The 24,700-nt window shown below is 40.8% G+C and overlaps 1 protein-coding gene across 2 annotated transcripts in view; it reads left to right on the top strand.

The window, feature by feature from the left end:
- The first annotated feature begins 1,459 nt into the window (after positions 1-1,459).
- UGT8 (UDP glycosyltransferase 8) overlaps positions 1,460-24,700 on the top strand; it is an 86,442-nt gene continuing 63,201 nt past the window's right edge. Inside the window, exon 1 of one of the 2 annotated variants that reach the window (XM_032858909.1) lies at positions 1,460-1,716. The gene's annotated coding sequence lies outside the window, so the exon portion shown is untranslated. Of the gene's footprint in view, positions 1,717-2,461; positions 2,617-24,700 lie in introns of those variants that run through there. The other variant, XM_032858918.1, reaches the window with a different exon arrangement.

Raw genomic sequence — 24,700 nt, 5'->3', positions numbered from 1 at the left:
TACAAAGACCGAGAACATACTCCTAGTGTTTTTCACAGTATTTCGAATTTCTAATCTGCAAAGAAGGAAAGTGTGTTCCTTTTTGAACTCGGCATTTGAAACTCACTACATCAGGGAACATTCTTTAGCACGTGGACTTTAGATCCTGGACTTATTAAATATAGGAGCATTAATGAGAACAATGGTGTATATTAGTGTTTTTTTCCCATTTATCATTAAGTTATAACATATACAAGAAAACATAATTTCCAATTTCTTATCTAAGTGCAGTGCCCCAACCCATTCCTGAAAATCGGTTTGGAGCAATTAAAGAATGGCCTGACTTGGCATTTTTTTTTTTTTGATTTCCAGTGTTTCAGCGTATAATGTTTGTGCGCACTGGAAACATTTTAGCTTCTGGAGTTTTATGTCCCACATGATTTTCCCTCTTCTGAAAGTCGTAACAAACAATTCTGGTCACGTCATCTATGCATTTATTGAATACAATGCCTATAGGGCTTAGAGAAAATCCGAACAACACGATTAGGTTTTCCTGGTTCCCAGGAAGCTCACAATCTACCCTCAGACTCTCAAAGGTGCTTGGCCTCTCAGGTCTGAGGCGCCACAAGAAGGCTGCTCCAGCAGGCCTGGGTACGCAAAGTTGCTTCCTGGCCTGAACGCCAACTTGGCAAGGATCTGCTGCTGGCAAACGCAGATTAGTAAGGATAAAGTCGCCACAGACTCAACCAAGCAAAGCATAAATGGCCCTTTCAGCGTGAGCCTGCGAGAAGGGATGTTACTGAGCCCAGCAACCCAAATTACTTTTTCTGGGATCACCAAACTCGAGTTTTTGGGGTTGTTTTGTTTTAACGCTTTCGGATTCATGAGGCAGGTGCCTCATCACCTAACCCTCCCACCTCGCTTTCTTTCGCGTAACTCCTCTACCTCCTTGCTCAAGTTCAACTTTTTAATGGGCTTTAGAGGAGCGCAGTAGGCTGAGAGGCTGGGAAGGTGAGAGAAAGCGCGCTACCACCACGTTGATTTCTACTGCAATAGCGTGATGGCGGGGGAGAAAAAAAAAGCGGGTACGGGGACCAAAGGGGTGGTGGCAGAAAGGGCACAGGGCACGCCTCGCAGGGGGACCAGGGGGCGGGGCCACGTGCCAGTCCCAGGGTTCCCAGCTCGGGTGCGACCGGCGGGCTCCTGAGCGTCCCAGCCTGCCAGCCGACCGCCGCTCCCTGGGCGAGCATCCTTGTCCCAGTACCTCCCCCTCGACCAGCGAGCGCGTCGCACGAAGGCGCGTCCGCATCCATGCCCCAGACTGGGGAGCAGAAGGCGTTCACAGACCCGGGCGTGTGATGTGAGGCTGAGCGCGTGGCATCCGCGTCTTGCCCGGCTGAGCCGGACGCGGGAGAAGAGGGGCGCGCTCCGGCTCTTCTAGCGGTGCGCTGGGCGGGGCGCGGCTTGTGGGGGGGGGGGGCCCGGCCACCCGCGGGAAGCAGCGGAAGAGCAGGCGCGCTGCGGACCCGAGGGAGGGCACCGTTAAAGCTTTGCCATCAATTGTGAGCCCAGTGAGTCAGTCCTAAGCTAACACACTAACTCTGCAGCTTCCCTCACGCCCCCAAACCACCGAAGGTGGCGACACCTGATCCAGCGCACAAGCACGGGTCCCTTCTGTCCCCGGATACAATTACGCGGCAGAGACACATTCAAACTCAACGCGCAGCAGCCCAGAGCCGAGTAAGTAGAGGGACGGCGCCGTTCCAGTGGGAGGAAGAGGGGCGGGCTGGGAGGAGGAGATGGGCGTTGTTTGCTCCCAAAGGTGAGCGCTGGGCGAATGGCTGCGATCCAGGGGCGGGGGGCTGGGATCGGAAAAGACGGATGAGGTTGGGCTGAGAGAGACATAGGGAGTGGGGGTGGGGGGTAAGGAGAAAGGTTAATAAGGTTGAGGGGCCGTGAAGAAGGTCTTTCCTAGCTGCCCCCGATAGTTCCCGTACTTTCTTCTCCCATATGGCACCCTTTTGAGGGTCTACTTGAGTTCATGCGTGTTGAACTCGAGAGGGGAGGGGAGAACCTGGCACGGATCTGGCGGAGGACCTTGCACTTGACCCTGGAGGGATGGGCATCAGGGAGCTCCAAGGCCGGTGCCCGCTGCCTGCGGGGATGGGGGACCAGGAAGTTTCGGACCTCTCTTAACAGTCTTCTACTTCGTCCTCTCTCTAAAGGGGAACTGGGTGTGTTGGGGGTGGGGAATGTCTCGGGTCTGCGCGCGCGCGCGTACACACACACACACACACACACACACACACACGCTCGCACACTCTGTCTCTCTGACTCACTCTCTCGGGACCCTTGAGCATCTGCCGGAGCCCATATGCCCGCGTGACCCCCCCCCCCCCCCGCTCCCAAGAATGTATAGTGGTGGCGGGGTCGCTCGCCGGTTCACACGCGGTTGAGAGAACCATGCGGAGTGCCCTTGCGTTAGAGAAGCTCCTACGGGCTGCCGAGGTTAGAGAGGAGTTGCGAGAAGGACGTGCTGCAGGAAGTAGGGCGCCTTCCACGGGTTGGAGGAGCGGCGAGGGAGCCTGGGATGCGTGATTTGGGGTTGTAGGAGGCGAACCGCATCGGAAGGCGCAAGTATGTGCAGTGCGACGCGGCAAAAGAACAGGCAGAGGTGGGGAGGGGTGTACCCAAACGTACGTGGAAGCTCGCTGGTTCAATTTTGCGTTGATAAAGTTGAGTGCGGTGAATGTACTACTCTGCAGCACTTCCTCAGGGAAGGAACCGCTTCTGTACCTGTACTGCTGGTTGCCGTCACCTTAAAGTATCACGGGGCGCTAGGGTGGGGAAGAAGGTGGGCCAACTTCTGAGAGTCCCGCAGACTAACTCACTGGAACGCTAGATCATGTTAAGTAGCCATTCGTAAGGAGAGGGCGTATCACTAGAGCACGGGTGGTGGGCGGTGTTCTCAAGCAGAAGCGACCCAGAGTCAGTGTTAGTAATAGAGATAGCCCTTTATTCCAGGTGGGTTCCACCCAGAAACAAAGGAACAAACAAACAAACAAACACACTACTCTAGAAACAGTCCCCTCAGGCTGTCACCTTGGATATTGAGTTTTTCAAGATTAATAGCCTAAAGGTGTGGTTCTTTGGCTATATATGCCAGGTGTGCTGCGGTTTCTTCTGATAATTTCATGTTTGAAAAAAGTTCTCCACTCAGAATTTCTGTGCTTTTATATCTCTAGGGGGAAGAAATGACTGTCGTTTGAAGGAAGGATAGAAAGTCCTTTTTAATTGGTATTCTGCTCATATTAGGATTAATCACACTTTATTCTCTGGAGATTTTTAAATTAATTGAAGAGTTATGCACTTCAGTGTTATTTGATAAGGGATTCCAGAATTTGTTAACTAAGCTTAATCATAAATCAGCATTTTTTTTTTTCTTCAGTGCCAGAGGGGGAAACAGTGGATTTAGTTTTCTTCTGTAAAAACTATCTCTTGATAGTTTGAGGTTTTGCTTTAGGAATGTAACTCGGTTCATCAAACATTCTAGATAATTCCAAAGGGAAATACTCTAGTAGTATTTGATTTGCCTGCCACCCAGACATGAAGGTGACATCTAGTGTGTGATTTAGTGCGGTAGGACTGTTCAAAAACTACAATGAAGCGTGATGCCTTGACATTTGGTAAAAGCTTAATAGTGTTTTAGTAGCTGGGCATAACTTAGGAGAAACGATATTTCTGACTTTTTCTGGGTAGTACTACTATAGAGATTCAAACTCTCTTAAATTTCCAGAACTTTGTGCATGTTGTATTAATACTTAGTGCACTTAATAGGATAAATAAACCAGTAAAATAAATAAAGATATTTATAACAAAATCTATTTCTTATAAAATCTTTTTGTGGAAATAGTTTGACAGTTAACATTTAATTTAAATTACTTAAAACATTTCATGATACCTTATCAGCTTAATTACCACTTCAATATGGATAACAAAGGAAGAAAATAACCACATTCCCGATTTGCAGACTCCTTTTCAAAGTTATTTAAAAATTACTTGTCAAATAATACTGAGTTGGTGCTGTTTAATTCAGCTAGATTTTCAGAATATACCAGGAGAATAAGAACTCTTGATTATTTTTGTAACATATATTAATACTACAGCTATTGATACTGATAACTCTCTGGGTCGTTGCTTATTTACATAAGTGCATTTTCTCTTTAGCTGACCTCCCATGATCAACTAATTATTGAAACTTAAAAATTCAGCTGTTAAATAATTTCTAAATCTTACACTCTTACTTGCTCCCCTGGATTTAAATTAATTTTTTCTTATTGGCTTTATGAGCATGAATTCATAGAGAATTGAATAGCGCTATTTGTTGAGGTGTATAGAGCTGTTTTTGTTTATAGTAAATGGTCTCAGTCTGCCCTGTTGAAATACTAGATTGGAGACAGAAGTACTATTCTTTTTATGGTTTTTCTGGGTCCTCTTTCTGTTATCAGCTATCTCTGCTGCTGTCAGGCTGTGAGCGAGTCCTGCTGCTATGTTATCTGTTGTCTTTTCTTTCTGTGAAATGATGTGGGCAATTGCTCGAGTATAAAGCCTGTGGGCTTTGTGTCAGGTACTTGGTGTTCTCATGCTTTATTTCTGGGCTGGATTGTAAGCCGTATGACTGAAGTTCCCAATGGGACTAGTAGGATGGCCTCTGTATGTATGGTTTTAATGTCATTGTTCTACAGAATATTTTGTGTATGAGATCTTTAGAAGGGTGTCTTAATTTTAGACAGTTAAGTCTTATGAAAAATCTTTGCTTTTCTGAGAAATTGCAGTAGTCCTTAAAAAAAAGTTTACTTTTCTTAGAGTAGGCCCAGATTGTCTTTGTTTAGGAATATGTGTCCAGTGATGTTTTCTTATTTTTTTAATTTTTTTTATTTTTTAAAGATTTTATTTATTTATTTGACAGACAGATCACAAGTAGGCAGAGAGGCAGGCAGAGAGAGAGAGAGGAGGAAGCAGGCTCCCTGCTGAGCAGAGAGCCCAATGAGGGGGCTCGATCCCAGAACCCTGGGATCATGACGTGAGCTGAAGGCAGAGGCTTTAACCCACTGAGCCGCCCAGGCGCCCCCAGTGATGTTTTCGATACCACTTTCTGCCTTTGAAACTAGCTAGCTGGATGGAATGTTGGTAATATTTTCCTACTCTGGTGTAAAAGGTGTGATTTGATAATCTCGATCACCTGTTGAAGTGAGGTCAATCATTTCAATACTATTTTACAAACTCCCTGTGGAGGAGCTACATAATCAAATTAGTTTGAATAAATTAGTTTAATTTAGTTTTGGAGGACAGTAGTAGTAATCAACATCTTCCTAAACTAAAACATTTCACAAGCATTCCTTCTTTTATTCAGCAAATTTTTATTAAAAGCATACTGTGTTCTTGTGCTTTGGGGATATACAGACACAGAAGACCGTGGAAAGGCTCTGGGTTTAAGAGGTTAGATAGATTGAAAACACACTAGTTTCAAAAAAGTGCACTCACAGAACCTACAACATTATATTGCACTTACTGAAACTAGTGTTTTTAATCTATCTAGCCTCTTAAACCCGGAGCCTCATAGTCCATATGGGCACGGGCAAGGTCATGGGGGGCTGTTTGCCATCATAAGGAATATGGACCATTTTCTGTTCAGGTTTGTTTCAAAAAAGGAATGATATGATGCAAAGATAGCTCTTAAAGTTGTCTAGAAGGATGGATCTGAGGAATGTGAGACAGGAACGGCAGTTTAGAAGATAACCAGAGTGATCTCATTGAGGACTTTATACCGTAGTGGTAGCAGAGAGATGAAGAAAAGGTTTTGGTCACAGATGTTAAGGTAGGGGAATCTCTAGGATCAGCGGTGTGACATACGAGGAGAGGCAGGTCAGAGGAGCAAGGGTGTTTCAGTTCAGTTTTGAAAGAGTATGAAGTACCTACAGAATGTCCAACTGGAGAGGAGTGTCCAATGGATCGTTGCACAGAAGTTCTGAGTAGAGGAGTCTTGGCTGGATAAATAAGGTAGATAAATGGACAGACGGATAGATAGGTAGAAAAATGGATGGATAGATGGAAGTGGATGGATAGATGGATGGATGATTGGATGTGCCTTCCAGGACAAGTACAATGAGTAAGAGAGAAATAGAAGCCTAGGGAAATCCTAAAATCCTAACAATCCTAAAAATCCTATCAGTTTGGTGAGAAATAGGGAACAGTAAAGAATGAGAAGTACAGAATGAAAGGTGGGAGGAGAATGAGGCTAGAACAGCTTTTGAGTAGCCGAAGGAGGAAAGAAGTTCAAGAAGTAAGATCAAGTACTAAAATGAGGGGTATCAGACAGTCCTGATTCTGCTCCTGCCTAAACTCTGTGACCTTGAACTTAGGGTACTGTTCTCACCTACAAAAAGAGGATCAAAGTGTGTACACCAAGTGGCTACTTTGAGGATCAAGTGAGATAAAGTCTGGCATGCTCTGTGCCTGCAAGGTTATTGGTTTGTGCTTGGTAAACGCTAGCTGTCTTTCGTGAAAAGCAGAACTTCGATTTGGTGTTTAGTTGGTCTGTGGAGACTATTGCTTTTGGCAGTACTTGCTGTCAGGATTCAAGGAGGGTGATTAAAGTTGTGTTTAAGATGAAAACTTGATCAGATTTATAGCCTTTGGGGAGGAAGCCAGTAGAAGAGAGGCAATTGGAAAATTTGAAGGGAGCAGAGAGAACATTGGAAGGCATTCCTTGAGGAGAGGGTGGGAATTGCAAGAGCTCAGGGGCTTTGTTGGGATCCTCAGGACAAGCCTCACTTTTCTACCAGCCTGGAGGGTTCTTACTCTTATCCCTTACTCTAAAGCAGGCAGGTTGTTTTTTAAAAGCATCTGGTAATCAAATCAAATCATAGACGTTTTAAATGTTAAACTGTTTCTGGTATTGTGAGTTCTAGTTTCTTAGATAATCTAATAAGGGCATAGGTTAATCATTTTAAAAGAGTTGGAACAAAAACAGCAAAAAAACAAGACAAACGATATTAAAACTGAACAAAATATTTAATAATTGATGGTTCAGAAGGCATCTCCATATCATATGGGGTCTTAAAAGTCAACGCTGTGGGAAGCAGTTATTAACTTGTGTAATAAGAGAAGGACTGATTCATTAAGTGTTTTTAAAAAATTAAGTGTACTGTGGCAGAATTTAAAAATACCTACTTTTTTCCTTAGGATTTTCTCTATTTGGAGGAGGTAATGCTTTATATTAGAGATAAACATCTAAAATTAGATTTCTATTTTAATACGTGTTTACATTTTTCACCCTGTTATTCGTGAGCATTTTGAAAAAAAGTTTGCATGTAGGAACTGGTTTGGGAACCAGTCAATAGCTGAACATAATGCATATTATTTACTAATTGGTTACAAGCCATATTAATGATTAATTGGTTATAAATGATTTGATTTTTCTTTTTTAGTGCAAATTAGTATGGATCTTTTAATACATACCTTTATTCGCCACGTGTCATTTGTTTATATAGCACTTAGAGTATATGCAGTTTTTAGAATTTCTAATAAAGTTTTTTTGAATAAAATGAAATTAAATGTTCATATTTTTAAGGTAAATCATTATATTTATAGTTTTTACATGTTCAGTGTGCGTGGTTTTTCATCTCTGTGATGATGTTCTTTACTTGAACTTCTCTAGCCACACTTTTTGTTACCAGGACCTCTCTATTTTGAGGTTGAATTTTGGTACTTTTTGTCCACTTGGTGCTAATTCCCTCACAGTGTCTCGTCTCATTCTTGCAAAGCGGAGTGGTCTGTGCATTTCCATATTATATATTCACCAACTCGGTTTTAGACTAGATACTGTCCTGCTCAGCACTGCCTATGGAGATGACAAATGCCAAGTTGAAATTGACTTGGGTGTGCGTGCCATCCTTAGGTCGGCATTTGGGGGTGTGGAGCCAAACAAAAATGGAACCTTTGGATTTATGAATGGTGGGGCATCTAGGACAGCATAGGTCAGTTCCTACTTCTTGGCTGGAAATTTATATAAGTATTAAAACATTTGGAAAGAACGTGTGATTAGGAACATTTCAGAGAGACTGTATTTTGCTCTTAGTTTTGTGCTATTTATCTGTATTGTTAATAATAAAAATCATCACTGTATTGATTATATTTGCCCTGGCTTGGTTTAGATAACAGAAATACATCTGTAGGTACTCCAGTTCATTAAAAAAATTTACATTATAACCGATTTGGTAAATATTTGCTTGATTTTGGAATATTATTAATGCAAAATTTGTGTATAATTACTTTGAACTTTCCACTTCTGTCTTTTTAATTAATCTTTGAAATATTTTCAAGGCAATGAGTCATTTTTTTAGCTATAGCATTGGCTATAACTAGCTTTATTAAATAATAACTGTGGTGCTGATTTTCTTTCAAGTGAGACGTTTCAGTTTAATACTATGTCCCCATGAATTTAAAAAAAAAATTAAAAGGAAGTAGGATCAAGTGTTACAAATATGCTCTATTTTTTGTATGTTCCTGAAAAGTTGTATAAAAAACCAGGTTCTGTAAATCCGATAATATTTATAGAATGTAAATAAAGGTGATGGGTATACAGATGTTTGTTAATATTTATAATACTTTTTCTGTATGTTTGAAATATTTTACAGTAAAAAAAATGTGGACAAATGTACACACTAAGCCTATCAGTGTACCCAGAGACTTTGCTATTTAAAGCAATATCAAAGTAAATCTTTCCATAAAAAGAATCCCCTTTCGATTAATCTGTTTGGCAAATTCAAATTTTCCTAATCTACTTAAGCAAATACACGCCACCCCCACACCAGCCGCAAACTTTGGCATACGTCTGTACCATATTTTGAACGTAGTTGCAGCCACCAGAATTTCCTAAACTTCTGAATTTAAGATAAAGTTTTAATGTGAGCCTCATCATAATATTCCTTACTCTAAAGAGGAGGCATCCAAAGAAGGATTTATGTTTCTATATTCTGGTTTTGAACCAGCAGTGGAGAGCGTTGCCTTTCAGCTTTGAGTGTTGCTCTAAGACTGAAGGGTCAGGGCACAACCTGCAGGCCCTTCCCTGTGGGCTCTTGGGAAGAAAGGCCATTGTGCTTTACATAGCTTTTGCATTTGTGCTTCTGTACCTGGTGTTCATTTGTACTCACCAGCCAATCAGGGAGAGCGGGGCTTAGAGGAAAACTAGTCAAACAGGTTTGCCCGTCTATTTAAAAGGGGGGGGGGGAGCACAGTGGAATTTGTGGATAAGGTCAAGGGTGAAACTATTTTAAGGAATATTAATGCTGGTCACTAACTCTTAAATTCTCCAGGGCTTTGAAAATACCCTGGGGTCATTTGTGAGAATATATATCTTCATGGAGCTTAGAGCGAGAGTAAAGGGAACTGAAAGAAGCGAATAAAACCTAGGGAATTAGAACAACATGAACAGAGGGTAAGGAAAAACAATAGCGGAGGGGGAGTAAAAACAAAAACAAAAACAAAAACAAAAAAACGATAGGAGGAGGACCAGTGTTTCAGTGCCCCTTCTAGGCTTTGTGTAAGCTTTGATCTGAGAATGAGTTTAATTAAAATAAGTGAATACCTGTGGTCTTCAGTACCCAATATGGAGAACGCTCTACTGGGTCAGGGCTGAGGCTTCCGAGGAATATTCCTGGGAAAATGTTGTAGATAACCATCTCTTAACACTGACTTTATCTTGGAAGTACATCGTTCCCCTTGAACAACAGTAAAATGTTATATTCATGCAGCTTTTCTGTGGCTTAGAAATCTCTTACTCATACACTCTTATTGTGTGATTCTCATTCCACCCCTGTGCGCTGTCCAGTAAGGACTTCAGTAACTTCCGGAGGTCGCTAGCACAGTCTGTGAGGATTTGGTGATGGAACACAGCCTTCTTTCCTAGATCGGGCCCTGGAGCTACAGCTCACCACCTGCTGAGACCTGGACCTCCTTGAAATGACCGTTGTTGAATAAGTCTTTCTTTAGATCTCACCAGAGACGCTTTGCCCACTCATTGAAGATTTTCTTCCCCTTCACCCTCTGGGCTGGTTAGCTATTTGTGCGCAGGCATTGAGGTTTTATTTATACATCGGTGATGCAGATTTGCAAGGCTAACTCTGGTCTTTCTCTCTTTGTAGAGTCTTAACAGATAATTACGTGTATTTAGTTTTTTATTTTGTATTTATATACGAATATAAGCACACCTCATGTCATAAAACAGCAGTTGGAGAAACAAATGATGACACACCTTAGGAAGATCTGACTTAGGAGGCATTTGAATTGTTCCCTTCCTCTTCACCCCCAGATAAGACATTTTATACCAGTTAATTCAAAGCACCAGTCCAGGCAGATCCCTTTTCTCCCTCCTCTGTGCTTATTTCCTCCTTTGGTAGTTGGCAAAATTCTCTGGTTGCAAATGTCTCCTCTTCTGTCTCCTTCTGGGCAGGGCAGTAGGAGTGGGCATAGGAAGGAGAGCACATTTTGAGGAATCTCTTCAGCCAAACTAAAAAGAAAATAAACAGTTTGGTAAGGCTATTTATAAGAAATGATGCCTGACTCTTCCCACTTGCCTGTTAAAATTCTTTTTTTTAAGATTTTATTTATGTATTTGACACACAGAGATCACTGCTTGTGATTGGCAGAGAAGCAGGCAGAGGGGGAGGAGGGGGCAGGCTTCCTGCTGAGCAGAGAACCCGATGCGGGGCATGATCCCAGGACCCTGGGATCATGACCCAAGCCGAAAGCAGAGGCTCAACCCACTGAGCCACCCAGGCACCCTTAATTTTTTTTTTTTTTTTTTTAATTCTTGAGAGCACTGGGAGGTAACCATGTTATTTTGATCAGTTAGACGTTAGCATATGCTTAGGAATATCATTTTTTTTTTTTTTTAAAGACTTTATTTATTTATTTGACAGAGAGAGATCACAAGTAGACAGAGAGGCAGGCAGAGAGAGAGAGGAGGAAGCAGGCTCCCCGCTGAGCAGAGAGCCCGATGCGGGACTCGATCCCAGGACCCTGAGATCATGACCCGAGCCGAAGGCAGCGGCTTAACCCACTGAGCCACCCAGGCGCCCCAGGAATATCATTTTTGTTCAAATTTCATAACTGTGCAAAATACACAGAAACACTTTCCTCTGGCTGTCCTGCTCCTTCCTTTTGCTGGTCCACTCTCTTTCCTCCTACATCTGCTGGCCTTTCTGAAGATCAAGTTCCTGCCTTTTGTGGGGAATTCAGGAGAGGGATCCTAGTGATTGGGTTAAAATTGGTGGGAGGGATGCAGGGAAATGTGTAAGGGGGTGGGCCAGCAGGTGTCACTAACATAGGAGCTGGTCATTTTGTCCAGATCACCCTGCATAGTACTTGTTCAGCCTGTATAAGGACCTTAATTACTTTATGCTTTCTCATCATTATTTTTACTAATAAAAATACTTCAGCTTACAGTTTTGATACTCCTTAAATGCATTCCTCTTCCTACTCATACTTCTCTGCCCTAAAGTTCATGGCAGGGGAGACATTTTGAACCAGACATGTTGATGCCTGGAGTTCTGTACAGTGAGCATCTGTAATGTTACACGAATTGATTCAGCCATTCATTGAACAAGCAGCCTATTATATGACAGAACTCTTCTGCCTTAGAGCCACAAATACATGGCGATTCTTAAAAATCTAATACAAAACGTACAAGTTGTATGTATAAAGGTTTAAGAAGGTCATTTTTAAGGCTTTTCAGAAACTGCTTTTGATTTGCATATCTCAGAATTTAAGAAGAAGTTGATCTGTTCTCTGACACAGGGCCGTGGCCACTTTGGAGAGTCTATGTGGTAGAGGTACGTGAGAGTGGATTGGGACCTGGGAAACTCAAGTGCTGCATCCCACTCTGCCAGCAAGTAACTACAGACTTAGCCAGGTGATGCCAGGCGACTGCCCCCCTGGAGAGCTTGTCCGTTTCTTTACAAATGAGAGGATTTGGATTCTGTTATCTCTAGTCTTGAAATTGGGCCTTTGACATTTTTAAAATGAAAAACATATTTTAAAAATATTTGGTATCGTTTCATAATAAATGTAATAAGTACCAGTATTAAGTATATTTATGTTTCCAAGACTAATAACAATGGCAGTGCTATACAAAAGACTTCTCTGACTTGCTTCATTATGCTGAATACTATTTATAATTCCAGATGAATTATATATTCAGGTAAAATTATATTTTCATCTGTTAGTAGGGAAACATCAGAGCAGTGCATTCAGTCTTTCTACGGGACCTACCAAAATCTTCCTTTTCTGGGGAAAATATAAATTTGCTCTTTCATCTAATAGTGGTTATGCAGGTATTTTAAAAGACAGCATTGGGAAAGTTTGTTGTTTGTTCACGTGAATAGGGAAGCGTCCAGAAGTTTGTTTTTTGTTTTGATTTGTTTTTGGTTGTGTTAACGCAGATGCCTTCCGTTCTAAAACGTGTTTAAGACCTCACTTGACAATTTTTTTTTGGTGACTTGTAATAATGTTAATGTAGATAATTGTTAAAAATCCATTTGAACTAGGGATAGTAACGAAAGGATTGTTTTATGAATATAAGAGAAACAATCCTGTGATATTTTGGGGTCCTTGCAACCTTAAGAATGTCATGTAATGATATTTTGAAAAGCTCTTTCCTGGGGCATCTGTTTGGCTCAGTCTGTAGAACATGTGACTCTTGATCTCAGGGTTGTGAGTTCGAGCCCCACTTTGTGGACGTAGAGATTACTTCAAAAAATTATAATAAAATCTTAAAAAGAAAGCTCTTTCCCCACATGTGAATTTGTCTTGTTTTGGGAGAAGGTGAAAATTTGATCTGGATCTCCTCCACATTCACTGTGGTATTCCATGATTTAGAATCCCAATAAAAGAGAATTATAAAAAGTCCTAATGAAACATTTTAAAACATTAACCAAACATCAGTTTTCTTTTAAGAAAGCATATACCTATAAGAACTTAAAGTCTCAAGCAGTCTCATTTATGAAACTTTTTTCATTTGCTTAAAGATGAGATCAGAATAAAAACAAAGAATTTCCTTATTGTTTGTTGAGTGTGATCACATGATACAGTTGCATGGAGATAACTGTACCAGGCTGGTCTTGAGATGAAAAGAAACCCACACTTATTCCTGTGTAATGTGATGAAGTATATATATATATATATATATATATATATATATATATATATATAAAATACGTATTTTAAAACTGGGTATGTGATAGGGGTGACTGGGTGGCTCAGTCAGCTAAGCATCTGCCTTGGACTCAGGTCCTGATCCCAGGGTCCTGGGATTGAGCCCCATATCCAGCTCAGTGGGGAGCTTGCTTCACCCTCTCCTCCCCTCCCCACTTAATAAATAAACAAGTTTTTGTTTATTTATTTGTTTATTTTTCCCCACTCTCAAATAAACAAGTAAAGAAAATCTTTAAAAAAAACCCTGGGTATGTGATAAAAATCAAAAGTGTTTTAATGCCACTGTTTTCTTTATTTAAAAAGACAATTGCATTTTTTTTAAATTGCAAGCTTTTATCTCTATGTGTGATTCTGGAAATGGGGCCTGAACCAGCAGCATCAGCATCACCTGGGAATTTGTTAAAAATGAAGATTTTTGGGCCCAGCCCAGATCTCTAGAATTTGAAATTGGGAGGACACTGCCGAAAGTCTTTGTTTTAAGTAGCTTTCCGGATGGTTTTGATGCAGGCTGAAGTTGTAAAACCACTGATCTCTGATACTAAATGAAATCAGTTCAGTTTTCCCATGTGATGAAAACATTTCTGATCATTTTAGGGACAAAGAAAAATTAGGTTTTGATTTCAAAATGCTTTCCTGTTAATACTTTCCTACATACACACTCTGCTCCTTCATTTATTAAATGAAGCATTTTGTTTAAATAATGGGTTGGATTAGTTGTTTACTTTTGTGTGTTTTACTATGATTTTGTGTAAGTGCAGCCCAGTGGTTCTCAGTACTGTAATTACTTGGAGGGCATTATAAAAAAGCAAAAGAAAAAAAATGCTAAGATCAAAGTCTTATTCCCAGAAATTCTGATTTAATTGATAAGCTAGGGGCTGGTAAGTTTCTCAGGCATCTCTAGTTCTTAGAAGCATCCAGGTGATTATAAGGATCGTCAGAGTTGAGAGCCACTGGAATGTAGCCATATGTTCGAAGATTGGCTCACCTACCACGTAACAGTCCCTTAAAAAATTATATAAGTAAATTGGGTCCTTCCATTATTTTAAGCAAATTATCTTTTGTGTATGTGCAATTAGAAAATAATTTATGGGACGCCTGGGTGGCTCAGTGGGTTAAGCCGCTGCCTTCAGCTCAGGTCTTGATCCCAGAGTCCTGGGATCGAGTCCCGCATGGGCTCCTTGCTCGGCAGGGAGCCTCCTTCTCTCTCTGCCTCTGCCTGCCTCTCTGCCTGCTTGTGTGCTTGATCACTCTCTCCTTCTGCCTGACAAATAAATAAATGAAATATTAAAAAAAAAGAAAATAATTTATTTTCCAGTAGGTTATGGTATTGTTGACTGGTTGGCCATGTTATTAAATAGGTTTTAATTGTCCTTAATTCTATTTCTTGACTTTAGCCTGGATCCTCACTTACCAAAGGGCATTCCTTGTCCCTGCACCCTGCTGTTCCACCAGAATGCTTAGAAGGAAATGATCGGGGGCCACAAACTAGCTGTACTGAGTCAGAATTCGCATTTTAATAGTATCTCTATGAAATTTGCCTTTGCATTAAAAATTCTTGATAACATAAAGCTCAAAATTGGGGTGAGTTTCCTTTTTCTCCTTTTTTTCCCCCTTAGCATCTATTTATCTGGTCTTGACTACTTTTATGAACCAAATCATATTAGTGTTATTAAACCTATTTTTAAATCCATTTTTTTCAGTAAGTTTTTTAATTGTAAGGGATCGCCAAGATGATCTAATGTCATAGCTTACCTGGCAGGAGAAGGAAATGAGGCACGGAAAAATTAAATGACTTGGCCCAAATTACAAAAGCTGTTGATCGGGGAATCCATAGATGCATGCCATATATATTTTTATTTTTTCTTGCATTATTGAGACTTCATTATAGGGTCACTAAAAATGATACTATTTTCATAATGTAAACAAATTGAAATGCGAGCTGCCTGAAATGACAGTCTTAGGTTACCTAAGTATGACATATATCCAAAAAAACAAAACTTTAAATACACAATGACATTTATTTAGATTACCTATCTAATATGACACTTGTTAATACATTGCTAACACACTTATATTTCAAATTACTTTATAATTTGTGGGGTTAAGTGGTACTGAGAAAGTTGGATGTGTAATATACTGAAAATTGAAAGGTACCATCATGTCCTTATAAATCACTCAAACTGTACTCATGTGTTCCCGAGATAGTATAGGTACTTCATAACAGAATATTAAGAACATATACTTTGGGATCGCTTGCTTGTTTATTCTGAGTTCCTCTGGATCTTGAGTGGGTGTTATGCTTTCTGAGTATCCAGCACAACTGAGCTTTAACTCTGTCTTTCTCTTTCAGAGGCACATGCCCTTTGAATCACTTGTGTTTCTCTTGATGCACATAGGATTGAATATTAGATCCTCGTCTTTCAGTCTGGTGGTTGAATTGCATCAATATCTCCAGATGCTTATTAGAAATGCAGATTTTGGGGTTTTCCCCCTCAGACTTCCTAATAGCCTGTGTGATGAAGAAACCCCAGAATCCACATTTTTTAGTAAGCACCACAGGTGATTTTTCTGGACACGAACATTTGAGGACTATTTCATTAGATGATTAAATTTGTGTGTTTAATATAGCTATATTTAATCACTAGTATTGAGTAGTAATTTGATACCTATTCTATGCAAGGTACTGAGTGGCATTGTCTCTTGGTATCCATATCATCCTGTTGTTCCTTCCTCTCTTTTGCTTGTTTGTATCTTCCCTTCCCACCTGATGATGCCAGAGAAGTGCCCAGGAGGGCCTGGGCCAGCTTCCACTGATAAGGGAATAGCATTGGGTTTCTCATGACAGCTTTACCATCTGTACTAGATGCCCGACAAGATACTGGCAGTGTAGAAAAGTGGTTAAGTGCAGCTAACTTGGAATGCTGTAAGAACAACAAAGGACAGCAGAAACATTCTTTATAATCTCTCCTTCACAAAGAGGTTTTTCGTGTGCCCCTTGGCACACGTCTAAGTCCCAAGTGCAGAATTAACATTCTTGAATGGTATTGCTACTGGTTTATTCCTTTCAGTATTTCGTGTGTATAAAGAAAAATCTGCCTGTGTGGTACATTTAGAAATTTATGTTGGTCTCATTTTCTTTAAGGTGACATGGCATTGTCAGGAATGTGGTATTAAGAGTAGAATATTTTCTGTTGTGCCTTTTGATTTTGTTATTAGACACAAAAGCAATATTAAAAAAAAGCAAAAATGACTGTGCTAGAAATTTTGACTGAAAGCTTTTGACAAGTAGCTTCGGATGAATTTATTGACTAATTTCTTAAGTCTGTGAAATGGAACCCAGGTTCTTCCTTTGCATTTAGCATATAGTGGTTGTACTTCTGTAGTTACATTGTACACTTCCATACAAATAGGTAGTAACTGTGATTTCCTGTGAGTGACCCAAAACCATGAATATGGGGAAGTGGTTGACCTTGCCAGCCTCCCATCTCCAGTCAGGGTGTTCCCATTTCACAGAGTGATTTTAGGGGACTCCTTCCTCTCTGTACTTTAGTTGCAAGAAGACAGTCGTGGTTAAATTCAGAGCACGAGCTATTGCCTGCTTATGAAACTGTTGACCAATTCTTTAGCAATAAAGCAGAGTTTCCTCCCAGTTTACCCATAGTTACAACTTTTTTTTTCAGCTTGGTTTTCTTCTTTGCATTGTGGGATTAAAGTGGGTAACGTGGTTGAGGATGTGAACCTCTGCAGTATACAAATGCTAGATCTCACTCAGGTTCTCAGTCTTCCTGTCTGTGAAATGGGAACAACTCTTTTTCCTTAGTGTAGGGTCTTTATAACATGAGGTCATGCTCATTAAGCCTGTAGAGCAGGGAAGGCACACCGTGCATAGTACAGCCCTTTTTAAGATCTGCTGTTTATTGTTAAGTTTTTATGTGAGAATGCGGGGCCCCAGCTGGAGGGTGACTAGCTTGTTCCGGTTTGCCCAGATAAGAACCCTGGAAGGTCCACATCCTGGAAATCCCCTCAGTTCTAGGCAAGGCAGGATGGCGACTCACCCCAGTGCTGGACACAGAGACTCAAGATAACAGTGGCTTTGAAAAAAGTAGTAGAGTTGCTTCACGGAGAAGGGTCCTAATGGGTCTGAGCAAGGCGGGCTGATACTGGCTTCTACCTTGTCACGCCAGTATCTTTGTTGTTCCAACTTTATACTTCTGCCTGTGTGGTCCAGGATGTTAATCATTCTCCTTCCAGCCACCAGGAAGGTGGAAGGTGAAAAGTGAAACCTCTGAAGGCATAAATTAGAGATTGCGCGTATCGCTTCTGCTTCTGTTCCATGTCCATTCACCAGAACGTACTTACAGGGCTCAAACTAGCTCTTAGTGAGGCTGGAAAAGTGGCTTTGGTCTTCCTGGCGGTGAGTCAAGGGAAGGCAGAGGATTCCCTTACTAGAAAAGAGGAGAAAAATATATGCCGCTGCTGTCTCTCCTGGGCTTAAAATGGCCTCCAACAAACTCCAGCTTCTCCCATTCTTTTGTTATTTAATGTAACGGTCATTTATACATTGAATGTGTAAGAAGTTAATAAATAAGATGCAGAAAGATCCCTAAATTTAGGAAGGGCTGAAATGCAGTCTATGCTGCTTTCTTCCTCCAACTGCAATACCCATTACCTTAGAAATTTTTTCTGTAACTGAGATCTGTAACTGACTTTAGCGCCTCAGGCAAAAGCTTTTGATTTAGAATTTTGTTGAGAAGTAAGGCAGTTGATAAAATTGCATTTCATTCATTGAAGATTAAAGAAAACAATGGGTCTGTTAGTGGTAATGCCTGTGGTCCAGCTACGCATCCTGGTTCAAAATCACAATTATAGTTAATTCATTCAGTAAATATTTATTGAGCACTTACTACAAGGTTAGCAAAGGGAATTAAATAGTTACCTACTTTGACTAAAATCTCCAACCTTTTGGAGCTTAAATTGTGCTAGAGGATACAGAAATTGGATTTGTTTTGTTTTGTTTTGTTTTTAAATGAAGTAAAATTAACATTCAGTGTGGTATTAGTTTTAGGTGTATAATAGTGATTGGATAATTGTACACATTACTCAGTGTGTGCAATGTTATTACGGTATTATTGACTGTATTCCCTGTGTCCTACATTTCAGCTCCGTGACTTAATTTTTTATACCTAGAAGTTTCTCCCTCTTAAATCCTTTTATCTATTTCATCCCCCACTTTGACCATCACCAGTTCTATTTAAAGTCTTGTTTTTTGTTTGTTCATTTGTTTTGTTTTTTAGATTCCTTAAATAAGTGAAATTCTATGGTGTATGTCTTTCTCTGACTTGTTTCACTTAGCATAATACCTCTAGGTCCATCCATGTTGTTGCAGATGGCAAGATTTCATTCCTTTCTATGGCTGAGTAGTACCTCATGCATATACAACACTTCTTCATCTGGTTGTCTATCGATGGACACTTTGGTGGCTTCCATAACTTGGCTTTTGTAATTAACGCTGGCAGTAAACATAGGGGTGCATATGTCTTTTCAAATTTGTGTTTTCATTTTCTCTGGATAAATACCCAGTTGTGAAATAATTGGATCCTATAATATTTCTATTTTTAATTTTTTGAGGAATCTGTACTCTTTCCCACAGTGCATTGCACTGATTTACATTTCCATCAACAGGGCACAAGTTTCCCTTTTTCTCCAGATCCTCACCAACACTTGTTATCTTTTTGTCTTTTTGATACTACATTCTTACTGGTGTGAGGGGATATCCTGCTGTGGTTTTAATTTGCATTTCCTTGATGAGTCCTGATGTGGAGCATCTTTTTGTGGTCTGTTGGTCATCTTTATATCTTTATGTCTTCTTTGGAAAAATGCCTATTCAGGTCCTTTGCCTATTTTTTAATCAGATTTTTGTTTTGTTTTGTTTTTGTTTTTGTTGTTGGTGTTGAGTGGTAGAAGTTCTTCGGATATTTTGGATACTAACCCCTTATCGGACATATCATTTGCAAATATCTTCTCAGATTCCCTGGGTTGCCTTCTCATTTTGTTGACGGTTTTCTTTGCTGTGCAAAAGCTTTTCACTTTCATGTAGTTCTGGTAGTTCATTTTTTGCTTTTGTTTCCCTTGCCTGAGGAGACCTATCTAGAAAAATGCTGCTAAGGCTGATTTCCAAGGGATTACTGTCCATATTTTCTTTTAGGAGTTTTATGGTTTCAGGTCTCACATTTGGGTCTTCAGTTCATTTTGAGTTTATTTTTGTGGTTGGTGTAAGAAAGTGTTAATGGAACCTGGACTGGATCCTGACGGAAGAACCAAGCGGCACTGGGAGACTTTGGAGGATCGGAGGTTTATTTAACATGGGTTGGCTCAGAGGAGGTTGTTCTCCAAAGGTCTGAGCCCCGAGCACAAGCAGGGCAGGGGATTTATACCCTTCTTCTTGCGCATACTTGGTACTTCTGTCACGTGTGGAAAACAGGGTAGGAAAGGAGAACCCGGGAGGGCTTCGAGACAGGGACTGGAATTCCCTTGCTGGTTTGGTCAGTCATCTTCAAGTACAGTTTTTCCCTATCATTACCCTCTTTGATGCCCCTTTAAATACCTAGTTTAGAGGGCATCATTATCATCTATTATAATGGCCCTGCAAGGCTAGTATCTGGGGCGCAGCTCACGTGTTAACAGTGTTTTCTATGAACTTAGCAATCCATCTTAAGGTTCCTAAGGCTGTCCAACGAGCAATAACAATAACAAGTTTCTGGGAGAAAGTCCAGTCAGAAGGGGCAGTAGTGTTAAGTCCAACAACTGAGGTGAGGGATATTGTGCTGACAATAGTCCGGGACCATGGTGAACAGATGTCCATCAGTCGGTGGGGTCTCATTGAAGGTGGAGCTGGAGCCGGTCCATAGGATCTGGTTGGGCTTTCCACTGGTGTGATTCATCCAGCTGGTGACAGCTGCCTTTACTCCAAAGCAGTGAATCCATTGGGTGACACCCAAGACCTTGAGAGCAGTAGGGGTGGTTAGAACAACAGTGTGGGGGCCCTGTCCACCATGGTTTGAGGGGGTCCTTTCTAATGCTTCTCAGGAGATGTGCCTTAGAGTTTTTCCCAGGGCTTGGAGATGTTGGGACACTTCTAAGTTTCCAATCTGTTCGAGGTCTCCTCTAAGCCTACTTAGTACAGGGGGTGGCCTGCCATAGAGCTTTTGAGGTGAATTATATCTGTGGCAATCTTTTAAATCCAGTTGACTAGAATAAACAGGATCAATGACCTCCAACAGTTACGTTCTACAAAAGTATGACATTCAGGTCCAGGCATAAGGATAGCTGGATTTAAAGTTTGACAGGTTTTAGGTATTATTTCAGGCATATCTACCAGTGTACCTGGTATTAAGGAGTTGGCCTCCATCATCCATTGGTGGCCTTTGGTTTCTAAGACACTCTGGACCTGATATGAAGTCATTACAGTCAGGGACTGTCCCATAGTGAGCTTTGAGGTTCCTTTTACCAAGCGCACTATTGTATGCTTAGCTAAAGCCTTTGTTTGCAGTTGCACCTCAGTAGAGGTGGCTTCTAGGATAAATATAACTGAAAAATACCATTATGAAGATCTCTTTGTTTGAGGTGAAGAGTTAACATACTAATTACAAAGGATCACTGGGAGGTGGGAGAAAACTTGTCTCAGGAGATCCCAAGTGCATAACCCAATCCAGTCATAAAGAGAGTGGCATCGGGGCGCCTGGGTGGCTCAGTGGGTTAAAGCCTCTGCCTTCAGCTCACGTCATGATCCCAGGGTCCTGGGATCGAGCCCCGCATCGGGCTCTCTGCTCAGCAGGGAGCCTGCTTCCTCCTCTCTCTCTCTCTACCTGCCTCTCTGCCTACTTGTGATCTCTGTCTGTCAAATAAATAAATAAAATCTTTAAAAAGAAAAAGAGAGAGAGAGAGTGGTGTCATCCATTATCTCCACAAGTCCATAGTCACTCCACATAGTCTACCCTCTGGAATGGGGTATGCTCTGGCTTTTAGGGAATGATTTCGTTATCCCAGCCACTTAGAACTGGTCAAGGTGATAAGTTATACAATTGTTGGGGAATCAGTCCCCTTTTCCAGTTGTTTAATCGTGTGCCATGGGGTCCTGTTATTATTAGCCCCACAGAATAAAAACAAGAAGATTGTCTAAACGAGCTTTTGCGCAGCATCTCTGAAGTTTACTTTAAGTTGTCTAGCTTAGGTAAACAAAAAATGCTTAAAGACAATCAACTCTAGAATTTGTATCCACAAAGGTGGATTATTTAAATGTATTTTTTCTCTCTAAAATAACCCTCATTTCCAGAGATAGCCAAATCAGGACTAACTTATTTGAGAAACAAGTTAATTAGTTACATAATTAGTTACATTAATTAGTTAATAGTTACATAAACTCAGCAAGAACAGTGAGTGATCATATTGATCTTTTAGAATCTGCTTTGCTGGAGCTTTATAAGGAATCTCCAGTTTGAACTTCCTGGTAGCCTCTCCAGGCCAGAAGCCAAGCCATGCACTTGGCCATCAGACATACCTGCAGTACCTCTAAGATTTGGGCAGATTCCTCTTCATGAGGTGCCCAGAGTATCCTGAGGTTCCTGCCCCTGGCAGGAAGTGACATTCTCTATTCATCTGGTGAGGTTCCTGGGACCTCTGTAAGCAAGGTATCAGGCCAACAGTTCCAAGGGGCTTTACGGCTCTAGGTTTCATAAAGTCAACCTTAGCTCCTTAAAGCTGTCTGGTCATATCTGAGTCTATGCATGTCTTCCTCAAATAATGATATCCCAGTCAAACGAAGCCTTGGTAAAATAACCAATGCTTCCAATAGTGTCCTGTTACAAGAAAAGATTCTTACTGAACTTACACAAATGACTAGGATTGCCATGCAAGAAGGTATACTTAATGAGACCTTTTGAGTTTCAGAGGGTTCAGATAGAAAAGTTGAATGCTTTAATTTGCTTACAAATGATTATTTTACCATGTTTTTGTATGTCATAGAAATCTTATATTTCCTTAATTAGGAAGAGTGAACATTAAGGAAGCAGCAATGTTTTTCAAACAAGGATCACAAAACTATAATCATTTTTTTAGTTCATTTAGTCCCATGTTACTGATTCTTGTTCAGTCTGAATGCAGCTTCTTAGTTCTGGAAGTTCTTACTCATTTTAATTTTAGGATTTTTAATATACTGAATACCTGTATCTGTCCTTTATATGAATCTTTTTGAAGATCTAAGTCACTTTACAAGAGAATTAGGACAATTATAAATGACAGAAACTCAGGATAGACATGGTTAATGATCTGATAGGAGAGTTTACTATGATACGATTGACGAGGAAACTCAGTTATTCTGTGATACGTAACACTTCAATAGCCAGAACCAGATCGTTACATACCAAACAAGCAAGCCTAATTAGTCAGCAAGAGTTTGTTCATGATTTAAATCTTGGGGAAGTTTGTTAAAACCTTAAAAAGCTTTAAAACACATGCCTACATAGGATTGGGGATGTTGAAGACCTGATAAAGGCAAGACATAGAAACTGTTTTTTTTTAAGCAGGTAGAGAGAAAACAACTATTTGCATTTTCTTATTAAGAGCAGACCAACAATTGAGAATACTGTCTTTTTGAACAGAGAGAAAACCAACTTTCTATACCAGTGTCTTTTAAAAATTCATTTCAAATCTTAGTCCATCCTGACCACACCTAAAATTCATTTTCAAAGATTTCCCATCAGAAACCTTCTACAACTTACCTTTGCATTCAGGTTTTGTCCCAAGCCATTTCTTTCCAAACAACCGCCTCATTTAAGACAAAATTACCTTCTTTTACCTTCAGCAAAATGCATTCCCATTCTTTATCTTTCTTACATATCTCCTACTTTTCCACATACAGAGTTGATTCCCTTATTTCCATCAGTCTTACAGTTAGCAGGATTTTGCACTCTTTAGAAATCTTAATCTCCAGTGAAGACTAAGGAGTAGCCAATTGTGAACTGTTACAGCAGAATTCTTAAATGGCAAATTTGTGAAATCAGTTAAGCACAAAACATGTTTACCAACAGATTTAAATATTCTTAGTCCTTTGCAGTAAGTCAAAAGCACAAACCTATGTCCAGTAATCAGTGCTTTAGCACTTTATCCCATTTGGAAAGGACCTAGATGTTGAACAAATTTAATTCCATCTGTCATCCAACCAAAACTTTATGAAGTTTCAGGTTACCAAAGACGTTGAAAGCTACTTTAACAATTACCCATGAAAACGTTGATGAGATAATTAACCATTTTAGTCATCTTTTTACAAACAACTCAACAGAGATAACATGAGGTTATTTGAACTTTGGTAAACCTTGATAGAATAAAAGTTATCTGTTTACCACCGATAACTTAAAAGACACATCTTTCTTAACTAAACGAACAAACTTAGTTTAAATGCTGAATTACGTTCCACTTGGATCCTCCCCATGGTCAATTTTTACCTGAGACACATGTAGAAATCTGGAGTGGATGGTGTTAGGTCCTGGGGGTGCTTTTCTTGGTCCTGACAGTGAAGAGAGGGGCCATGGTGCCTGAGGCACTGGGGATGGCCCAGAAGCCAAAAATGCAGGCCACACCCAATGTAGTGCAGAAACAGGAAAAGGGGGTTGGGACAGAAGAGAGAGTGCTTCCAGAGGGCAGAGAAAAGGTTCCCGGTTCAGGAGATCATCATCAGCTCCAGACAAGCAGACGCCATGTTTTCCAGCCGACAAGGGGGGATAGGTAGTCCATGTCGGGCCAGATAAGACAGGGAATTTCCCAGAAACAAAGGGAGTTTCAGCAGCTGCTTGGGAATATTCCTTAAAGTCCTTGCCCTGAAGGACACTGGGGATCGTGACCTGAGTGGAAGGCAGACGCTTAACCAACTGAGCCACCCAGGCACCTCCCCCACTTTCTCTTAAAGGTAAATATGAGAGCTCTTGTTTTTTTACATCCTGTTTCTGTCTGAATCAAGTTTCCTATGGGCTGTCAGAGCTGCTAAATCGAGTATCTCCCCACACATGCCACTTACAAGAAGCAGGAGCACTGTCTTCCTGCTGCTCAGCTTTAGGCCCTGGGTCAGAGGACTGTGGTCCCCACACTTTCTGATGGGTTCATCCTTGTCTAGAGCTCATCTGTGTTGCTGCCCCTGATGTCCCCCAGGCAGGGCCTCTCTGATAGGCTTTGCTTCCTTACAGCCTTTGGGCTCTTTTACTTGGGTTACAAATGTCCTACTTTGGTCCTTCCTATTAGCACAGAATCAGACCCATGGGGGCAGAATTTGGGCTACCTGAAGGCAAGAATCAATATACGGGAATTGAATCAGGGTGTCTGGGAGTCCCGACTATAATTTTGTAAATGACCTAGACAGTGGGTAGGTCTTAGGGCCAGTCGACCCCAAAGGTGGCCC

This window comes from Lontra canadensis, unplaced genomic scaffold (assembly GCF_010015895.1).
Source record: "Lontra canadensis isolate GAN:19392208 unplaced genomic scaffold, GSC_riverotter_1.0 scaffold1, whole genome shotgun sequence".
Lineage (NCBI taxonomy): Eukaryota > Metazoa > Chordata > Mammalia > Carnivora > Mustelidae > Lontra > Lontra canadensis.
The sequence above is the reverse complement of the archived record's forward strand: the minus strand, read 5'-3'. Positions and strand labels throughout refer to the sequence as shown.